The 24171-nt window shown below is 36.2% G+C and overlaps 1 long non-coding RNA gene across 1 annotated transcript in view; it reads right to left on the reverse strand.

Moving 5' to 3' along the window:
• The window catches only part of LOC147845989 (uncharacterized), a 43530-nt gene that overhangs the window by 10818 nt on the left and 8541 nt on the right, over positions 1 to 24171 (reverse strand). The window lies entirely within an intron of this gene.

Raw genomic sequence — 24171 nt, forward strand, 5'->3', positions numbered from 1 at the left:
AATGTCAATATAGGCTAACTAATGGAAATACACTTCTCAAATAATGTACCTGCAACATTATACTATATCCATAAAGGTCGCTGGTTTGAGTCCTGGCTGGGTCAGTTGGCATATCTGTGTGGAGTTTGCATGTTCTCCCTGTGTTCGCGTGGGTTTCCTCTGGGTTCTCCGGTTTCCCCTACAGTCCAAAGACATGTCGTCACCGTGGAATTATAAGGTTCTATGAATGATTTTGAGATATTGAGCTTAAAAGTTTTTGCATTACATATTTGTTTTTTAAATAAAATATCTTAAAATGTAAACAACTTCTAAAAAAACATCCCATAATGTAAATAATTTGTCATTTAATAAGAATATGTCAATAACTCAGTTTTGACAAAAATGTCAAATAAAACCTTATAATTCTAAGGTGACGATGTGGTATAGGTGAATTAAATTAACTCTATTGGCCATAGTGCATGTGTGAGAATAAGTGTGTATTAGTTCATGTATTTGAACAATACATTTATAACAGTATTTGTCAGTTTTACTTAACGTTAGTTCATTCATTTTCATTTAGCTTAGTGTCTATTTCAAAGGTTGCCACAGCAGAATGAACCGTGTTTGGACTGTGGGGGAAAGCAGAAAACCTGGAGAAAGCCCACACGAACATTGGAGAACATGCAAACTCTAACTGGCCAAGCCAGGACTCCGCCTTTACGCTAGTCAATTGAAGTATTGTTCATCGTTAGTTCATGTTAACTCATGGTGCATTAATGTTAACAAGCATGGCTTTGGATGTTAATAATGCATTAGTACATGTTGAACTACTAAATGCTGTACAAGTACTGTTCATACTTAGCTGATGTTAAATACATTATAATACATTTAAATACATGTAATATATGATTAATACATGTAAATACATTACCAGATAAAACCTTATAGTAAAGTGTGACCCTTTTTTTAAGATTGTATTTTTAGGGTAATGACTTCATAAAACTTAACTTACAGTCTTATATGAATGATCAGAATGATCGCTGTGGTCATTCTAATAGTTACCAAATTACTTTTCATCTCATTGACATTTTTAGAAGGAATCAATCCTCCAAGCCTAATCTGTGCTGCAGTTCACATCAAGCTCCCCAAATTTCATCAGCACTTCTCATTTCATTTATAGCTGATCATTTATATATGGCTAATGCATAGCAGTTGGATGACAACAGGGGCTTGATGCAGATACATTAGGCTGCGTATGAAGGTTTTGTTTGAAAGTGGAGTTCACTCCACGGCTCCTGTTATTTCCTCTTACACTTGATCAATTTTAATGATGTCATTTTCTGTATGAATACACCGGCGTTTGACACCCCAGCAGTTTATAGTATGCTTAATGTTGTCATGCTTTAGCTCCCTCGCTGCAAATACACTCATAATGGTAAAGTCCCCTAATGGTGCAGGTAATAATAATGAAATCATCTTTAAAAGTCTTGTGTCTCTATTTTAAATTAGAACAAAGCACTGGTCATAATGGATATGAAATGGTTCCATTAAAGCATGTCACTTACATAGCACCCTGGATGAATCTTCGCCATTATAAACGTAAATAAATAAACGTTCTGATTAAATTACAGTCTAATTGATCAATAATAGAGCAGACGCGCAGCAGGTTACTTCATGGTCCATATGAATTAAATTAAATGTTTAATGACGTTTCAATTGAATGATGAAAAACAAAAACATTGAAGGGATGATCTGAATTTCATGAGACGGACAAACTGACAGCGGCTGTCACAAATTAATCAAACCAAGTCCAATCTAAATGACACCGGACAATTAATGCGGCCAAATGGGAATTTTATTCATGTGAAATCTCTTTCAGTTCTCCAAACCTTTCAAACATTATGCAATAGCTTCATCTCTCAAGTTACGTCGTTGTTCATAATGGAGGAGGCAGGAGTGCAAATCGCTGGCTCTATAAATAAGTAATTTTGATTTGAGTCATTATGATCACACAATGACTCATTGCTTCAGTCCAATCACACGCCGTTCTTAAACGCCGTACAGTTCTATCCATTCTGATCCTCAATTCCATTACGCATCTGAGCAATGCTGCTAGTATCTCCAAGTTATTTTCAGTTTCGCATATTATAAGTGCCGATTATACTCGCCTGGAAACCAAGGCTACATAAAACACACACGCACACGAATACGGCATTAAGTAAACAAAGAGGATGCCTAATAATAGCTTAGTGTAACCGTGTAATTAGTGCCACGAGAGAAAGGGAACAGAAAGGAACATTGCAGGACAGCACACTGGATATGCCAGGAACTCATACATGTGAAAAGGATGGAAGAAACAAGCTGTTGTTGTTATACAAAGCATCTCTCTCTATCATACAAGTGCTTTTCGAAGCCTTCTCCCCCCTCCCATGACACTCAAAGGATCCGGCCTCCGAGGACTGGGAAATAGTGTCAGCGTTGCTGTAGCTGATTGTCAACATCCCAGTAATGAGGGGGTCTATTGGCAGACAGCACACAGGGATGCAAGCTTTGATTATTCAGACTTCCACTGGTTTCCTCTCGTACTCTGACCAACAAACTAATCAGCCAAGTTGTTGTGTCTGCCGTTACCATCCACACTAATACAACCCCATGCACAAATCAATATATCTATTTATATTCACCCTGAACAATCATGCTGTGAGGATAGGCTTTCTGAAAAGTTATGCTGAAGCACAAAACAAATCGGTGTTGCTTGTAAGCGACAACCCATGAAAATTCTGCATGGATTACATCGAGTCAAAGTCTGGAATTGGATCAAACTGGTTTGTGAATAAAATGCTCAGTATTGTTTACCGCGGATTGGAAAAGTCAAGGTTTTAGGACCGCTAAAATGATCTGCTATACCATTCCTAAGATTTATGTTTGTTTATGTGTTAAGAAATCTGTGGTTTTATCTTTAATTTTAGGTCTCCCGGTTGGACGTTTGCCTGACAAATTCAGTAATCGTTTATTTGACATTTTAGCCTTCGCTGCCAGGAAAAATATACTGATAAACTGGGTCAGTGACAAACCCCCATCTTTGAAAGGGTGGCACAGTATTATTAGGGAAATGATTCCCTCAGAATTTCTTACCTGTGTCATTCATATGTCTACTGAGGCTTAATATGAGAACTTATTGATGTTTCTTTAAGCTGCATTTTGAGTTATGGTATGTCATAATTGAATTTATGTGTTTTATTTTATTATTATTTTATCTTTATATTTGTATGTGTATATGTATGCATGTGTGTATGTGTATGTGTATGTATATATATATATATATATATATATATATATATATATATATATATGTGTGTATATATGTATGTATGTGTGTACATGTGTGTATGTATGTGTGTGTGTGTGTGTGTGTGTGTGTGTGTGTGTGTATATATATATATATATATATATATATATATATATATATATATATATATATATATATATATATTTTTTTTTTTTTATATATATATATTGTAATTTTATTATGCATATATGTACATATTCTAATTATTTATTAATTAATAATAACTAATAAATAAATCATTTTTATTACTATTTTTTTATTTTTTATTCATTTATTTTTTTTTATTTTTTTTTATTTATTTAGCTTTGCATTGTTATAAATGGGCATAGTCTGTTGGTGTGCTTCAATGTGTTTTGTAATTAATAGTTAAAATGTTAATAAAAAGATGCAAAAAAAAAAGAGAAAGAAATCTGTGGTTTTGAAACTAATGATGAAGAAGCAGAAGTCGAAAATTCATTTTAATTTTTTTAGCCTGTAATGTTTACTCTTATAAACAAAAATTTAATCTTTCCTATAACTAAAATATATTGTGTACAAGTTGTTATTGTTGTTGTTTTTCATTAAGGCATTTAAAAATAACTGAGCAGACTACAAAAGTAGTCACAATACTGTGGTATTTTTAAGGTTTTCATAGTGCCAGAAACTAATACTGGCCCATGCCTAATTGCAGACTAGAGTGTCTAAATCAGGGGTCACCAATCCTGGTCCTGGAGGGCCGGTGTCCCTGCAGGGTTTAGCTCCAACTTGCCTCAACACACCTGCCTGGATGTTTCAAGTATACCAAGTTAGATCTTGATTAGCTTGTTCAGGTGTGTTTGATTAGGGTTGGAGCTAAAATCTGCAGGACACCGGCCCTCCAGGAACAAGTTTGGTGACCACTGGTCTAAATCTTTGCAAATTATCAGAATAAATGGAAAATATTTTACAGCATTTATTAATCAAAGTTATAGCGACACAATACAAATTCTACGAATAATCTATAACAATCAACTACAAAAAAAGGTTCTTCAGTGGTTCTTTGGCCCATAATCAACCATAAAGAGGCTAAAATCCTGAGCAGACACTGTGGCGGTCATGAAGGAGTGGAAAGCATGGGACTGATTCCAGAAAGAACACAGTGACAGACAAGTCTTCGCATTGATCCCATGTACCAGCCTGATCACCTGTGGACTTGTAAAGCCAAGCATGCAAGGATTTGCTAGTCAGTGTTTGGACTTTCAGCAGTGACATTTATACCACACTGAACTAAACTAAACTGAACTTGGAAAACTAGACTGACTGTTCCAATTCACTAGAACTTCTATGTTAAGCTGCTTTGACACAATCTACATTGTAAAAGCGCTATAGAAATAAACATGAACTGAATTGAATAATCATAGGATGATTATATGCAACCTATAAAGAACCTGTAATAATTTGTTCTCCAGCAGGTCTTTGGGGTTTTTTAAGCACAATATTACACTACAAACACAAAAGAACTGTGCTAAATTTTACTTACGTTACCCTCATGTTTACAACAAAAAACATTTGACATGGTTCCCTTATGATTACAACAACAAAACAAAACACTTTTAATGATAGTACCTATTGTGCTATAGCAAATTAACCACCAGAGAATTACAGGTTCTTCTTTATAGGTTCTATGTACTCTAGCAGTTGAATTGGTAAAAGTGGCTCCATTAAACACATTTTTTCTTCTTTTATGTGTGTATTGTATTAATGTTTTTTATCTGTGTATGCTTGTTGCAACATAGGCTCATTCTGAAAACATAGCCCTTTATCCATTTCTGGAGATTGCAAATTATGTAGCCAGAAGTATGTATGGCTGCATTTCATCTTTAAAACAAAAGCTATGAGGCAGTATTAAACTTATTCGCACCTTTTCGGTATTAGCACCTTTTCACGCTAGCTGCTGACTGCTTACCACATGTGTTGACAGCTTTTCTGCTTTTACCAGTTTTTCCAGTGGCTTATAGTGTACGTCAGCAGATTTGAGATGCAGAGAGGAGTTGACCGCAATGACAGGGTTCAATTCTAGTGAAAAATGGTTTCAGAAAACAGGTAAGACAAAAACAAAAGCCGAAAAAAAATAAAATAAACAAGTAAATAGCAGGGTGAGAATGTGGTAAAATTCGAAAATGTAATGTGTTGATTGGGTTTTAAAAAATGGGTAGGCACTGGTCAATCAGTGCTGTTGAAAACACTATTGGTTGGGTTTAGGAAGGGTGTGGGAGGGGGTATCGGTCGGTTGGTCTGTAAGTCGACAGCAGCCTTTGGAAGAGCATGCACAAATGGCACTTGTAAGAGAAATTTGACATCTCAAAAGTGTACACAGCGGCCTCTTGTGGATTCATGAAAAGAAAAAACGCAAAAATAAAGGACCACCTAAGACGTATTTGGTGCTCTCCAGAAATGTATATAGAGGCTTTCAGAATGAATCTGACTCTTAAAGTGATGATAGCCATTGAATAGCATTTTATGGATCACCAAAGAGCACATTTTCAGCAACAAATAGTGTTTGTTCAACAAAGAAGAAGTCATCTATATGTGTGATTGTTTCAGGGTGAGTAAATTAACAACTTTTTATATTATTTTTGAGTGAATTATCCCTATTTCTAAATAGTCACATGGGTATATTTAAAGGAATTAGCCATCAATGCAATGTATTAGTCTAAATTATCAATTTACTTTGACCCAAAAATAATTGTTAATTTTAAGTAAAGATCAAGCTCCATGAAGACATTTCCAACTGGAAACATATCAAATCTTATTGTTTAATCAGTAATGTGCATTGAACTTATTTCGTACAACTTGTACAATTTCTCAATAATTTGATTCTTATTAAACCCTCAGATCCCATATTTTCAAATAAGAGTATATCTGCCAGTATTTTGTTATATTTATTCAGCGTTTAGATGATGTAATCTCGATTACAAAATAAAATGACCCGTATCCCTGCTTTTCATGGTTCAGGGTCACACTTTGAACTGAAAAAAATAACAGCATTCAAGTTTGGAAACAACAAAAAGGTGAGCGAATCATAACAGACTTTTCTTCTTCCTCGAGGCTAGTTTAGAATCCGGTAATAGTGATGTCAGATTCAATGTTCTCCCAATGGCTCAAAGCATTTATGAGCTGGTGCTACAGGGCATTAAATGCTGCGTGTGCATTTTTTGTAGGTGGGGGCACTTTGTATGACAGGAAGGAAAGCAGTGTTTTTAGGCATGACCCATATGGCCAGCAAGCTTTTATTCAGTGGGACGGCTGTGACTTGGCTTCATGGAGCTGAATTGTGCAAGGTCAGCCGGTAGCACGGGGGCAGAAAGCCCTGCTCTCACACTGCGGAGGTTCTTAATCAGCCTCTCTCCTCCGTGTGTCTACATCCACCTCCAGCAGTCCTGCCTTGAGTTACAGTCACCTCACACCAATGAACACAACCACCGCAATACATCTGAGGGTTAGGGAAGGACCTGCAGTGCATTGCATTTACTGACAAAACAATGGGGAAATGTGAAATATGATGAATGAATAGGTAAACTGAGAAAAATAAAGTTAAAAAATTAAAGGGGGATTTCAAGCAACAGAACAATAAAAGTGTTTTTACAATTGGATTATTTGTTTATTGTCCGATTATTTAGTTATTTCATATATATATATATATATATATATATATATATATATATATATATATATATATATATATATATATATATATATATATATATCAAGGCCACAGGCCGAGTGCCTTAGTGCCCCACCAGTGCTGATATACAGCCATGTTGCAGTGCTACGGGTGTGATGTTGCGTTTATACAACAGTTTGAGGCATAATCGTGTGTATAAAAAAGAAAATCAAACACGGATAGTCTGAAAAATCTTTTTATATGAGAAACTACTTTCTTCCATTATTAATGTCACAACAGCAGAAGCTATTACTAATTCACAAACGTCCCTTTAGAGCTAGTATTTGGCTGATTCTCTAGCGCAATGTCTAAAGTGATGACAAAACAGGTAATTTTGCTGACAAGTTTATAAGGCTGAACGGCATGAAATGCCATCAGTCTACAGCGGTTTCCGAGTATTTCTCTGTTGCAATCGGGAGATTACTATGATTATCCCAGAAAAAGCCAGGGCAAAGCAAACACTTCCAGTTTATGAGGTATAAATACCGCACTACAAAATAAGAGGGAGACTGACTTAAAAAGTCACTTACCTGATTTACAAAGATTTGTTCAGCTGTAGTTTGGAACCTATGCTGATTAAAGGCTGTTTTTTTTTCCCTAAGGACTTGTTATGCGGTCTCTGTCGCCATCTTGTGGCAGAACGTCAACTGTCACTTTATTTGGTCTGCTCAGAAGGCTGATGGCAGCCGATGCATTGAATCTGATGCTCTGAAATTATAAATAATTAAAAATAGGCACTATCCTTATAAATAAACTGCATGGTGTCAATCTAAACAACATTCTTGACTGATAAAACTCAAAAGTACATTATGTTGTCCAACAGGAGGAATATTTGTCATACTGTAGAGTGCTTGTTGCTGTATGTGGGTGGAGTAAAAGGTGAAGAGGATGTAGGAGTGCTGTTATTTTATATATATATATATATATATATGGTGACATTTTAAAAGACCATCAAAATACAGTCCCACATATTAATTAGTACTGTGTATTTACAATGTATTTATGTATTTAAACCATTAGGTTTGACCCATTTGTCAGCAAAATGTTTTAAATCATTTAAATTATTATAACATTTTTAATATATATTTTTTATTTTACATATTTTATTAAGTACATGTTAGAATATGTATGTTGCTTCAAATAAATATATCAGCTAGACAGAACATTATTTAATACAATATGTATGTATTTCTTTACTCTCTAAACTACTTATGATATTTAATCCAAATTTAATATAAAATTTAAAAAAATGTCACATGAATTTAGAACCAGTAGGAATAACAAAACAAGGTGCCATGTTTTCAGAAATGTTTATATTTGTTTTTTTACATTTGGTTTTAGACACTAACTAACTTGATGGATGGCATCAAGACAGACAGACAGACAGACAGACAGACAGACAGACAGACAGACAGACAGACAGACAGACAGACAGACAGACAGATATAGATAGATAGATAGATAGATAGATAGATAGATAGATAGATAGATAGATAGATAGATAGATAGATAGATAGACTAAAACTAATTCAGATCTGTAATTCAGATGCTGGAATGTTTTAGCCCTTCATGCTCAAAACTGTTTTTAAATATGTTCATTTAAAATAGGTTTATTTAATATGCCATACTGTTTCTTGCATTTTAAGTTATGGTCTACTAACAGTACATCTAAACTGCCTCTCTCCAGCTGTCTGTAATTATAAATTAATCTACAGTATGTTGCTTATATAAGGGATACAATTTGGATTACAATCCCTGGTTTTGTGTTGGGATGAATCTCAATTAGTGTCTTGAATCTATCGGTTTGCCTTTGGTGTTATTTCTATAAGACAATTGTGAATCAACAACAATAACAACAAAAATGATTCCTGGAAAAATGATTTACTTTTCTTCACAGTATATGTACCATTAAATATCAAAGAAAATTGATGGAGAAAAACACTTCTTTAAATGTCAGCCGTTTAATTAGGAGTGATTCAGTATTTATTGGACTGTATGGGAAATCCATATTGTAAAGCCTGCTTTTAAAAAGCCACAACTCTAATATAGTCAGTGCGTTTAACTCTCCCAACATTATATGCATGCAATCCGTAATGCTGCACAGCACTCTAGTGGTCACTTGGGGAATGTATGCATTTCCTTCTGCGGTGTGTGTGCGTTTGTGTCTTTGTTGGTACTCTTGTTTCATGAATGAGCCTCTGACATAAGGCTCCAGATGGTAGAAGAGCAATTTTCATTACATGTATTGTTGACTTCCACTCACATCATGAATCTAGCCTTACAGATCAACATGAATCAGATGTTAAGAGACTGAGACGCCAATGCTGCGGATGAACCGCTGCATTCAGACTCTCTCAAAGAGTGCTGATGATGGATTTCATGTGACGTAGACGTCCATGAATATGCATAAGGCCATTTACGATCACGCTGAATGGAGGAGGAAGGAAGTAACTCCGATAATTGTCGGATATTTAAAGTCAACATCAGATCAAAATCAAGTCTATTTACTTTTTTAATGCACGTTCCTGGTCTTCTTGTCTGTGAGTTGGTGCAAAAAAGAGGGAAAAATAAATCATTATCAGTTGTAATCAAAATCCCTCAGCAGCTGGGGGAAAAAAAACATTTCAGTTCCAGCTGCCATCATTAAAGGGGATGAAAATTGCATGAAATTTAAAACAATTTCATTTTTCATCAAAGTGCCACAAACCATTTCTGATTTGAACAAATGATTCTAATTACATGACCGTTCCTTTAACAATCGCCTTGAAACGCTGCACGGCAGTTATCTGAAATAAAAAGCAATCAATTAACGCTAAAATAATCTGTGCAATTGGAAATGTTAAACTGAAAAATAATCATAAATGCAGATTCAAGAAAACATACTTTATTACAACTAGCCATGACAAATTACTCATTTCGCTTTATCATAACATTGAACTAAATAATAACCGTATTATAAAATTAATAAATATATACACATTTAAAACAAATGACAATAAATTACAACAACATTTTTGAATCTCAGAGATTGCCGAAGCGAACTACTATTCCGGCATATGTTTTATGCATAGGATGCCCTTCCAGCTGCAACCCAGTACTGGGAAACACTCTACAGCCAAATTATTTTACCAGAGCACCCAGAGAAAACCCACATGAACATGGGGAGAACATGCAAACTCCACACAGAAATGCCAACAGGCCCTGCCGGGGGTTTGAACCAGCAACCTTCTTGTTGTGAGGCAACAGTACTAAGGACTGAGCCACCATACCTCCCCAATTCTTAAAATTTCATAAACAAACCAAACTTTATTAATTAAAAAAAAATACATATATACAGAAGAAGTCAGAATTATTAATTATTATTATTAAAAATATAACTCATTCCTAATAACTGATTTATTTGATCTTTGATGACAGTAAATAATATTTGACTAAATATTTTTCAAGACATTTCTATACAGCTTAAAGACATTTACAGACTTAACTAGGTTAATTAGGTTAACTAGGCAGGTTAGGGTCAAGTTATTGCATAATGATGGTTTGTTCTGTAGACTATAGAGAAAAAAATATATAGCCTAAAGGGGCAATTAATTCTGACCTTAAAATGCTTTTTTCTTATTATTATTATTATTATTATTAATAACTGCTTTTATTCTAGCCAAAATAAACAAATAAATAAAACATTATCAGACATAATGTAAAGATTTCCCTGCTCTAAACATCATTTGGGAAATATTTAAAATCGAAAAAAAAACATTCAAAGGGGTTTTAATAATTCTGACTTCAAGATTGGGGGGAACTGGTAATAACTATTCTAACCACTTTAACCAATACATGCTAATGCATTGAAAGCTGCTAATGCAATGTTGAAATTAAAAGTTGGATGTGCCAAAACTTTCTTCAGTTAAACAGAGAAAACTCTGGTCATTGCGTTTGTGAGGAGAGATGAGGTGAATGTGTACCTTGGCTCGAAGGGTCAAACAACATAAAATAAGGTCAAGAATCTTGGTGTAATTCTGGAGTTGAATCTGAGTTTCAATAGTCATGTCAAAGCCTTTAGTAAATCAGTATACTATCATCTCAAAAACATTAAAAGAATTAGATGCTTTGCTTCCAGCGAGAAGTTAGATCATAGAACTTAGAACTTGTTCATGCTTTTATCAGCAGCAAGGTGGATTACTGTAATAGACTCCTCACTGGCCTTCCCAAAAAAAGACAGTCAGACAGTTGCAGCTCATCCAGAATGCTGCTGCCAGGATTCTGACCAAAATCAGAAAATCCGAGCACATCACACCTGTCCTCAAATCTTTACACTGGTTCCCAGTTACATTTAGAACAGATTTCTTAGATGTTATGTCTTGTAGTGTTTCCTCTAGGATTTTCCAACTGTGGTGGCAGGCCTTTTACACAGATTTTCCAACTACCTATGGCATTATTTCAATGACAAATGTTGTAAGCAGTATTACAAGTCAAGATCGAATTTACTTAATACGAACATGCAAATTCCTTTGCTTGAGTGCCGATTTCCTCCGTTTGTGCACAAAACTTCCTGCACAGCCTCAAATATACACTGCTGATTTTCTCAAATAAACACTGCTGAAGTGCAATTTTTGTGTGCTTATGTAGCAAGTATGTCTCCAACATTTATTACACTTGCTAGGAATATTTATGAATGTCTCCAATAGACCTACAGAGCAGCAGTAATGTATCCTAAAGTATGTGTCCTAAAGTAAAGTGAAACGGTCATAAACTCCAGCAAGATAAAGTAATTGTATGCAGAGCTATAGACCTTTATCTATCTACTTGTTAAGTCGTAACGTATAAATACTGTTTCTGGGTCCAAGCCGTACTCATTTGAATTGAGAAAATATTTGTTTTTGACCACTTTTTAGTCCTATCACACAATAAAGTGAATTTTATTTAACATTATGGTGTACCTAATAAAATATTATTCATTGTAAAATATTAATCACTTTCTGGCCATCAGATATCAGGCATGGTTATATATATTTTGATCGTGATTTCGAAAGTATTACATTGTTTTGTAAACATTTATTATTACCATTTGATGAGTCTTCCCAATCAGTTTGATAAAGCATTTGGACCCAGAAGCCGCTTTGCATGACGTCACACTTAACAAGCGGATAAATTAAGTATAATTATGGAAACTGTGTTCATCATAACTGAAAGCTATGTCATGTTTGCTTGCCTCATCACACAGCCCTGTCAGTCAGTCAGCATGTAGCCTTTAGGGGTTAAACAAATAATGCACTACTAATAACTACGAATACAGAAAAGTTTGCTCTGTTATAATTTACTTACATTTTAATACATTTTGGTGCAATAATAACCAGCTATAAAAAAAGCAACAACTGAAGGATTTGAATGAGAAACTGTAGCCGTGGCAAGCAATGGTCAATGAACTCAATACATTACAGAAACCCAGCAAACAATTTTGTGTTTAATAGACATCAAACAGACATCTAAACATAGACACTTTTAGTCTAGCCCAAAACTAGACTAGTTGTCAAACAGATTAGACAGATTTTAAATGTGTAGTTATTCATTTCAGTTTTGATGACTAGTCTAGTTTTGGTGTATTCTCAGATATCTATTAGATTTTCACTGACAGCCTAAATTTAGCCTTGTTTTACCCAAGACGACTATGTTTAGACGTCTATTAGACATCTATTAGACATCTTTTAAAAAAAAAAAATGCTTGCTGGGTTTGCTCACTGAACACAAATTTAACAGGTCTGTGCTACGGCCGAAGGATTGAACTATTGCACCATTAAAACCTCTTTTGACACATTTTAATCTGTTTCAATAGTTATCATTTTAAATTTAAATTGCCAGTGTGTATGAAATGTGCTACATAAATAAACTTGCCTTGCCTTAACAAACCACTCAACTACCTGATAAAAAATTTTAAAAAAATAAATAAATTAATTAACATATTCTTATTGTATATCCAGTCTAAAAGACAGAATAAGTGGAAGTAATTGTGGATGCATTGTCTTTGACCTCAGTCTATATATATTCTTCCATGCACTATTACATGCTTTATGCGTGTGTAGGACAGACACAGATGACTGTTGCCAGAGGTGGGTTGTCATATCAATGGAGCAGAAAGTATTCATTGAGGTAACCGACCCATGGCAGCTCTCATTAACCCCTGCTGAGTGCACTCATTCAGGGTTATGTGGGTCTGCACTGCGCCCCAAGCCCAAACTCAGACCCTCTGAAACTGCACCATTCTGACACAAATCTGCTCTCCACACATATGAAGACATAAAGAAATGTCCAGAACATACAGTGAAGATTGAAAATAAGAGAAACGTTTATAAATATTGTATTCTACTTCTTCTCCTTCTTTGAGAAGAAAAAATAATCTTCATCATACATGTTTCATACCTGTCAATTCCCCAGTTTTTTTTTCTGGGATTCTCCTCTATTTTACAATTCTATCCCGCTATCATCCCGTAAATGTATTTTCCCATATTTTAGTCTTTGTATGAAGGGTGGCAATAAATATCAAAGAGCCAATCCTCCCTATACGCAACCCATACCGCCAAACCACCAGAGGACGCCCCTTGCTCTTAAATGTGAATCTGTTCTGTGTGCTCATTTTATTTAGGCATGAAAACACTTTGAAATAAATATAAAAACAGCAGGATTTCATTCATTCCAATACAGGCGGCATTGGTCCTCCTATGCAATCCCCAAAACAGTCAGTTCATGTACCGGTGCGTGACTGTCAGACGTGCTCCATAGACGCTGTTTCCCAAACAGATTCTGTACACGCGGTTTGTAGAAGAGCAACAGTGGACACCCTGGGTTTTCTGTGTGTGCTTGAACAGACATATACACATAATAATAATAATATTAATAATAATAATAATAATAATAACTAAATGTCTATCTTGGTGTAAATTTTTTTTAATTTGTCTTAAAGAACTATAAAATGCATTTAGGATATATCCCTTATTTTCACATCCCGATGTTGACAGCTATGACATAATTTGAAGGAGTTTTAGTTGTGGCTAACATGCTAGTAGAACAATGTTTTACAAAACAAACAAAACAGTTTAACAAAAACCCTTTCTTTGTTTTGGATAGCACAGTGATTAAAATTAGAGCAGCAATGATGGCAGCACAAAGAAAGATACAGCTATATTTGTTGGTGGAAAGAGCAATATGAATAGGAAGTGTACAGGCTTTAACACATCTACAGCAACAGGAAATAGTCTTTTACAGGAAATCACTGGTCTCTCACAGGACATCACTAGTCAAACCTGTAGCCAGATGCTGTGTCCCAATTCACATACTCATACTACGCCCTAGAACTATGCACTTATTTGTGAAGGAAAAGAACTTCTTTGTTAACAATCAATATGTTGCTTAGTTACGTCCCCTGTCAATCATCCACACATCATCCATATTTCTGTCATATTTAATTTCCTACCTTACTGGAGAAGCAGCAGCAGGTCAATCTGCCATTCGGGATTGTTGTTGCAGATGTAATACAACACGGAAAACGCAGCTTAAATATGTTCTAGTTGGCTAGGTATTGATTAACAGTCATTTAAACTTTACTGATACCTCTCTACTTGCCAGTTGGTCTTGCGCGTTCAGCATGTTTGTAGTTTGTTTCACCCACATTTGTAGTTCCAATCAATTTTAATTCCAACGCACAATGAACTGTGGGCAATATTAGCAGTTAGAGTATGGACACTTCTACACTTTTACTGGAAATAGTAAATAATCTGCGAAACTTTGGAAAACTCTTTTTAGCATATGGTTTGGAACATAACTAATTCTATTTAGAAAACTATTTAAGATGGATAGACTCTCACAGAACATAACTAGACTCTTACGGATATCACTAGAATATCAGAGGACATCAGTAGTCTCTCAAAGTCAACACTAGACTCACAGGACATAACTAGACGCTCACAGATATCACTAGTCAGTCAGAGGACATCAGTACCTGGGGATTTTCCGTACTAAAGAAAAATCTCGTCAAAATCTGAATTTTTGTAATCTAAAATTTAAAAAACTAGAATTATCTTTAATCCATGGCTTCAATGTGACTTATTAATTTATGGCAGGGTACTTATATCCAAATCTAAAGGGCTGTCTCATAGTATTTATCCAGTGATGTCTCTGCGATGTCAGAGACGAAATTGTTGATGATGTAAATAAGTGAAGTTTCATAAACTAATTTCGAGAGGAGCACGTGATATGATTGTGCACTGCTGGCCACTCATCCGTAATCAGTAATAATCCAATCAGAATGATCCTACCTTAGTATAAATGGATCACTTTCTCCCCATTGCACTATCTTCATTTTGGAAGAATGCTTCCCGCTACAAACGCTCCAGCATTTAAACTACGCTTCAGCATCATTCAACCTTCTGGCATGGAAGAACAAACAATCAACAACAACAACTTCTCCAACCAGAACCCCGCTCTCCCCAAAACTCCAGCAGCTGCCTCGCCAGCAATCGAGCCAGAACCCCCGCAAGAAGCCGGCATATCAACTCTTCCATCTTCTACTTCATCTGCACCTCACTACACAAGCCACAACTTCGTCTAAACTTATGACGCCGGCGATTCAAGCCACCGGAGAGGAGCCGAACTCACAGATCACCTAACGTTAACGGTCCACTTTCGGTAACGTGCATGCTTTAAAGGGAAGTCTGGCGAGATCAGCGTGAATAGAACGCTTTAAATGAAGAACTCACCTCTCAGCCTCCCGCTGGTCAGCAGATCCATAACATTCTGACAGCTGAAATAGTTCGAAGGCAAATGACCAGGCAATCTAATCCATAAACATCATTCCACAACACCTTCATTCGTCGATATACATCCATGAAAGGTGCACTGATATCCAAACCAGCCGCTGGTGAAAGTGGAGCCATACTTTCACGCATAAACATTGTAGCGATCTGATCTACAAAATGGCCGCCGGCCTTTGCACTCTGAACTCTTGACCGTGACTCCAAGGAGCCAATAGCTTAAAGGGGAAGTATCACCATCCAATGAGCTTTCCAAAACTGGAGACGGTCCCGCCTTCTCTCCCGACAAATTCATGAATGGACTGCGTGCAGAGACTTTGATTCCGGCCAAATAATCATGTTGAGATTATAGACATGTTACTTATCATGGATGGAGTAAAGCCATGATAAACATTACATTCACACAGTTCCTATTAAGTGGCTACATCGTTTTTTAAGTTTGATGTAGGCCAGTGGTTCTCAAACTTTTTTCACCAAGTACCACCTTAGAAAAAAAGTTGTCTCTCCAAGTACCACCTTACGACGCTATTTTTTAACCAGTATTAAAAAAATAGCGACGTAGGCCTAATTAAGCAGCTACAGGTGTGCACATTGTTAAAAACGATGCAGATTAATTTCTATTATTAAGAATATGTATTATTGTCAGTCACTTTAAACATTTTAAATAGTCTGAACATTAACTGTGCTTGCAGGTAAAAAAAAAAAACGTTTTAGTTAAAATGTGCTTTTAAAAGTTCATTAAAAAATGGCGCTGTTCTTAAAAAGTAAAAAGAAAACTGCTGTACTTAAATCTAAAGTTTTCATAGTAGCCTATTTATCAAAAGTTGGAAATGTTGCTTGGATCTCATAAATATAGGCTAAATGTCATATTCATACACTTTCAGACAAATCTTGAAATATATGTTAAATGTACATATGACAGGGTTCATACAGGGACAGCCTAATGAAAATCAATTCCAGCACCTATTTTTTTCAAGACTGACATGCTATGTATTGAAGACCTGAAATGTATTGTCAGCAACCCATAAAACATTATATAGGAATAGATACAAATAAAAACCATTATTATTAATAATAATAATAATAATAATAATAATATTTATTAACCATATATTAATAAAATAAACCTGCACTAAATGCTTGTAAAATCTTTTTTGTACTCAAGTAAAAATACTATTACACTGCTAAAATAACAAATTTTAGTAAATAAAACTAATATTAGGTAAAAGTACAAAGTACTCTTTTAATAAGTACTAGTTAAAAAAATCTGATTTTCATTATGAAATCATTTTTTTAAGTGTAAACTTGATTGAATGGTTTAATTGCTTAAATCCCAAAGCTACATGTATAGGAACTTGCACTAACAAAGGAAGTGTGACCGATTTTTTCTTTCATGACAATTAATCTTTTTCAATAGCATTGGCAAAACTACCACATAAACTTTAAGGCCATCAAGACAGTTTTTGCCCATTTTTAAACAATATTTTCAAGCTTTGAAAGGTTAAATTAAAGTATATGGTAAAAAGATTTAAATTTAGCCTTTTATTTGCATATTTTACACTATTTTTCTTTACAATATGGCAAATTTATTTTCTTAAATAGCTGTACATCACATGGAGATTTTATTTTACACTTGATCTTAATCTAAAATACAAACTTAAAAAAAATACAAGTACACTGTCAGTTAAAAAAATAAAACAAATGACTTCATTTTACATGAGGTATTTGAAATATGACAACACTACATTTATCAAAGCAGTGCTTTAAGAGCCTTATTGTTCATTTTGATAAATAAACAATAAGTATTAACAACGGATTGCTTTGACCTGTAATGCCTTAAGACAGATCAGAATACAGCTTAATGTATAAATCACACAAATACCTCATCCAGAAACATTTCCAGCATAATTCTTTTGTCGTAAAGAAATAAAAAAATACCACCTTGCTAAAAGTAAGTTTCACTTCACAACACAGCCAAACAAGAAGACCATTAGCATTGTAATCGATTATGCATCAATCTATTTCTAAATACTTGATAACTTTGAATACTTTTGAGTAAATTTAGTCAAGGAGCAAAGATAAATAATGTCTACTTTAATAGTGGAAAGATCGCGATTGTATTCAATCTGAGCACGCAGGCGATCATGAGAGGACTTGCAGTTCATTTGAAAAAAGCATATTTAAGAGCTCGCATGTCTGTTTTAGCGATTTGCGTACATGAATGCGCTCTCGTGATAAAATAAAGCACTCGCCACATTTGCAGAAATTAGTTATTGCGCAATACCTCCATTCCCGCGCCGCCATTCAGACTGTATAGAGGAGTGACAGGTCAGAGGCGAGTCGACTCGCTGTCGTAGGGCGAAACGTGTATGAAGATCATAAAATAGGCAGGAAATATGTCCGCGGTTTAATAACTATGCTAGACATTTCTATAGTGAAAACATCCGAGAAGCATTATTCCCACAAAACATTTGTTTTTAAGTTGTTTTCTCTTTCTCTGCAACACAGAAAGCCTTTGTCCCGCCCTTACGTTTCACGCAAAACTAGACAAGGTCGACTGTGATTGGCTACTTTTCATGTCAGTCAAATTACGCTTCAGAATCAATTCTTAAGCTGCTGAATATCAGTTTCCGAAGTTTATGACACAATGCACTTAAATAAACACTAAGCACAGAGCTGTGATCGTACGCTTCACTAAACAGAAAATGCTGATCACATCGATGTTATAGTACGCATCAAAGGATTAAAAGTGTTAATTGTTTATTTCATTATTTGGCGATTCCTCCGCGTACCACTAGAAGGAAGCCCGCGTACCACTAGTGGTACGCGTACCACAGTTTGAGAACCACTGATGTAGGCAGTTAATATATTTACATTTTATTAATAATTATATATACATATATTTAAAAAAAAAAAAAAAAAAAAATCTGAAATGAATATTACCCAGCAAGTGATAGACAACCTACACATCAAGCAGAAACCCTTTTGTATCACGCCAATTGTGACTCTCATATCAATACACCTGAATGTCAGTCAGTTTATAATGACAGTAAGAAAACAATTTCCTGCTCGACTGCAACAAACAAGAGGAGGACATTTCTGGCCATGGAGTAGCTTTTCATACTTATACTTTGTGTTAAATACATTTGAGTTTTAAAAACTTCTATATCAGTAAGGGGTTTAAACTCCACTCCATCATCATCTCACCAGCTCTCCAAGAGGTTTCCTGGACTTCCAGCATAGAAACGCCCCATACGCTCAGTTCTCCTTCTAATTACCACCCTGCAGGAGGACAAATGCCCACTTCTACAACCCTGGCACATTGTGATATTAAGTATTGGAACATGCATTAACAAAGGCGCCTCCATTCACAATCATCCATACACTTATGAAGACTTCTCCCACGAATATCAGCCAATACAATTAATCATGTCTGCTGTACATGTGCCATGTTGCTAAGATTTCATTTCTAATTCTCTCTTGTTTTCCATTTTAGAGTTCAAGACTGCCAGCTCCTGAAACTGCCCTCATTCAACCCATCACACTCTTCATCCATTCCTAATGCATTTACACTCTTCGCAAAGATACTTTCTGCCTGTACAACCCACACCCTTGATACCATATTCACATATACCACCCCCCCCTCCCCCATTTACTCTTCATATCACTATTGACAATATTTAGCACTCATAACGCTCCAATGCTGACTATCATTTGTACTTCCGCTATAGCAGAGTCGCTCCGCCGAGCCTCATTCTCCTTCTGCACCCCCCCCCCCCTTCTTCCCATTTATAGATGACACAACCGCCCTGTCACACGATTCTGATTTAAGAGATGCTTATAGCAGTTCTTTGCTCCACAGGTATCCCCCAGATCAACTCTCAGTCACTCTTACACAGGGTGTCTCCGGAGTATCAGAAGGTGTTGGGGGCTGATAAGTCAATTAAGTCAATATAGAGGAGTTTGAGGGCTTAAAGTATTAGAAAGTCTTAGATTCCTTTACAAGGTAATACATTTATTGTTGAACAAGGTATCATCGTATGCTAAAGTTTGACTGTATTCAAGCCGTGAATATCAGGATACTAGGTAGTTACGTAATCAGTAAAATTCTACTGAGGTTTGACAGCTTGCCGCTTGTTTACTGCAACACTATCAGTCTGCAGCTCTATAGGTGACAACCTGTCGAATCGGCTAGATTTTAATATACATGTGTCTGTATTCGAATGTTTAGTTGGATTCATTTGTTACATTTTAATATTTAGTAAATATTCCGTAAGATAAATCTCGCCAGCTTTTTTGATTGAAAATGGTGATAATGTCTCTAAATGTGTGGGAAAAGTATTAAAGGTGTTGAATTACTTCTCTTATTCCTGTATACTATGTTTCAGAATATGAGCAGCCATCACAGAAGTACAAAGGGCAGCAACAAATCCAGATCCTAGAAAGGTGGTCACCTGATGCCTTCAAGACATGCGTCCTAGCCACTGGCCCCCCAAAGAAGCCCAGATGGCTCTTGTCAGCCATAATCCCACATCCACTCAAGGGCGAGGGTGTGACCCAGCCACCTTCTTCTTTTTCTTCCTTCTAGCCTGAGTAACACTCAGTTTCCTCCCCCAGCCACATAGGTAATTGGAGTTTCATCCAAGCCCCCCGTCACCTCGCCACCCTGGCCGTTTCCGCTGGAGTCTTCACAGCCCCCTCCCATTTCCCGACTCCTGCCGGACCCCGCCCCCACTAAAGCTCTGACTTCCGCAGAAGTGTGACCCCGAGCTACGACCCCCGCAGGGGTCGTCTCACCGTCCCCCTTCCAGGCCTTAGCAATCTTTATTTATATATATATATCTATATACACCTGTACATAGATATATATTTATAATAGCGCTGTCACTCCCCCGCTCCATCTCCTAACGGAGTGTTCCTCGAGCACCTAACTTATCCCGTCACCCTCTAACAGGAGTCTTCACTGTCCAAATCCCTTTTCCCAGACTCCTGCTAGAGTAGGCCAGCTTGCCCTGTTCCCCGGGCGTCACTGCCCCCCCCAGGCCACTGAAACTCATTATATATGTATATCTATGGACTTTCGTTTATAGATATATATTTATATAGAGCGCTGTCACTCCCCGCTCCATCTCCAGTCGGAGTGTTCCACGAGCATCGACTCCAGCAAGAGTCTGGCCAAACTTGCCACTCACCCTCTAGCAGAAATCTCCACCGCCCAAATCACACTTCACGATTTCTGCTAGAGATGGCAAAATAAAAAATTGCTGCACCCAACTCCCGCAGCGCCCATTCTGACTCAGAAGTCTCCTGATCACCCCCCCCAGGCCTTAGATTATCCCATTTTATATATATATATATATTTATATACTCTCTCATATATACATATATATTTATATATAGCGCTGCCACTTCCCTGCTCTATCTCCGTTTGGAGTGTTCCTCGAGCATTTTTGACTCTTAATGAGCCAACCCCGCCCACCCCTTTTGGCCCCCCTTCACTAGTCTCCACCCAACCCCCTCCCCCGCTCTGGCTTCCACAGGAGTCAGTTTCAAACTTTGCTCCAACTGGAGCCCCCTACTCTTTCTTCATTCCTTAATTACTATATCCAGCAGCCGGATATAGTAAAAACTTTCTAGCTTTTTGGGGGAAATTCTTTGAAATACTCGGCTGCTGTCCCGAGCTAGAGGCATTTTTTGGGGAGCGATCGAGACCTACCTGATCTCGGTTCTCCTGATATGCTTCTAGACCGGGCGGGAGCCCTGGGCTCAAATATCTCCGAGCTCAGGGTTCTCTCCCGGGACAGCATGCCAAACCTGCTATAAGTGCCAAGCATATCTAAGTGGGAACTCTTGAAGTGAAGTTTCATAAACTAATTTCGAGAGGAGCACGTGATATGATTGTGCACTGCTGGCCACTCATCCGTAATCAGTAATAATCCAATCAGAATGATCCTACCTTAGTATAAATGGATCACTTTCTCCCCATTGCACTATCTTCATTTTGGAAGAATCCCCCCTTCCACCCCATCTCCTCCTTTTTCTCCCCTTCTAAAGGGGGAGCGATCGAGACCTACCTGATCTCGGTTCTCCTGATATGCTTCTAGACCGGGCGGGAGCCCTGGGCTCAAATATCTCCGAGCTCAGGGTTCTCTCCCGGGACAGCATGCCAAACCTGATAAGTGCCAAGCATATCTAAGTGGGAACTCTTGAAAGTATTTTATATGGAAGAATAAATCACATAAAATTAGAAAATCAGTCTTATCTAACAGGACCTCAGAGGGTGGATTGGAGATTTTATATTTCAAAGATTTAATTAGCTCATTTAAAATTGATTGGTTACAAAGATTTCTCTACAACTAATTTGGTACTATATTATGTTATATTTGACAAAATAGGTGGCTTAGACTTTCTTTTAAAATGTCATTTTATCCCTTCTAAATTGACAATTTCCCTCTCTAACTTTCACAAACAAGTTTTACCTGCTTGGATTTCTTTCTCTTTTTTTTCTTTTGTTTTGATTGGTGGTTTGAAAGAGGGATTGTTTTTGTTTTGGACTTATTTAAAATTATGGCAATATTCTGGAATGTGAAGAATTTATGACATTGCATAAAGTTCCTCTGCCAGCCAAATCCTTCAATTGTGTTATAAAGAGTTTGTCACTAAGTTTTGTGCATTTACTTAAAACATTTTTTTTTTTTACTTTAATGAAAGGAAAACAATTATGCCCAAACTTGTTTTGGATGTAGTGTCTTTTTTTTAAATTAAAAAAAAAAAAATGTGACAACAGACATCTCAGATGACTGTTACATTACTCTGTATATACCTCCCCAAAATTTACATTTTTCTGGACCAATTTTTCTGACAGCATTCAATTGAAGAGAGGATGGATATTGCTGGAAAAGTTCAGCATATCCAAGAAAATAAGAATGACACATTTTAAGATTTTGCATAATGTATATCCTATACAAATTCTAAAATTACTCAATATTGTGATTTATCTCATATGTGTACTTTTTGCAAAATACATGAAGAAAAATTATTGAAATATGATTTAAATTTGTCTTTAAAAAAAAAGACATTTCTCACCAATAATGTTATGCTTTTGAATGAATATAAAACCTGAGGTTTTTTTTTTTTTGGTCCTCCACAGCATTTTAGCAAACCACCTACCAATCCGAGATTGAAGTATCTTCTTTTGTAATTGTACTGACATGAGGCTGTGGTGATAAAGACGGTAAAATCGCTGTAATTCATTACAAACATACACTGTTTTAAAACGTTTTAAACTTGTAAAACTCTTTCTTGATCACATTTGATGATGATTGATGATCACAGAGAGCTGAACAGATCTTTTAATCCCAGTTGCTTTGCACACATCCTGTCTTGTTGAAATGATTATCCACGTTACTATTAGACATGTTAATATGCGACTGTCAACCAAATTCAGTGGGCAGGGAAACCACACTCCTACATCATGTTGCAGTGGACCTCAAAATGAGAGGGAATTGGATCCTATTTTAACGTCAGGAAATTTTAAAAGAGACTTATTGTCTTTATATCACCTCAATATGACTGTGGACACACTATAGCTACACACAGTTCTGTCCAAAAAGCTTACATTTGATAATTTTCATCACTAGTGCCCTTTAAGAATTTTATATGGTGCAATATATGTAACTCATGAAATATGCTTACAGGTAATTCCAAATAGGATTAAGCAGTAACTTTAAAAACCAAGGAAATTGTAGACTTCTTGAAAGTTGCTCTCCATTGTATATCCACATAAGTTGCCACGTGCACACAGCATTTGAATTTGAAACAATATAATAAAAGTGAATAAGTAACGTCAGAATTTTCATTTTCGTTTGAACTGCTCTACTACTTCATTTGATAACTGTAAGGAGTTTTTGTGTCAAATCAATGTGAATAATTACTCATGACATGAATGAAAACAAAAACCCTAATCATCACAACTGAAGTCAAGTCTCCCAACCTGAATAATGGATGTCCATCAAATCTGTATAATCCTGTCCTCATTAGAAGCCACAATTAAAATGAAAGGGATTGGGAACAAAAGAGTATAGGTATGTGGCAAAATGTGTGGACTTACACCGAGGATAAAATGAACCTCTAATTAAATTCTGCGCCAGCCAATCAGACTTATCTTCCTGCTCCGGGAACAAAAAGAACCCAAATGACATGCATATTTCCTGCAGAACATTAAAAAGATATTAAAACGATAGTCCTCTTCTGTGGGAGGTGTTCATGAACAATGAACCTGCTTGTTCTTTTCTTTTATCAGCCATGATAGGCATTTTGCCGCTCCATCCTCATTTCTCCCTCTACCTCCGGAGCACAAA

This window comes from Danio rerio, chromosome 3 (genome assembly GCF_052040795.2).
Source record: "Danio rerio strain M-AB ecotype USA chromosome 3, GRCz13ab, whole genome shotgun sequence".
NCBI classification, from domain to species: domain Eukaryota; kingdom Metazoa; phylum Chordata; class Actinopteri; order Cypriniformes; family Danionidae; genus Danio; species Danio rerio.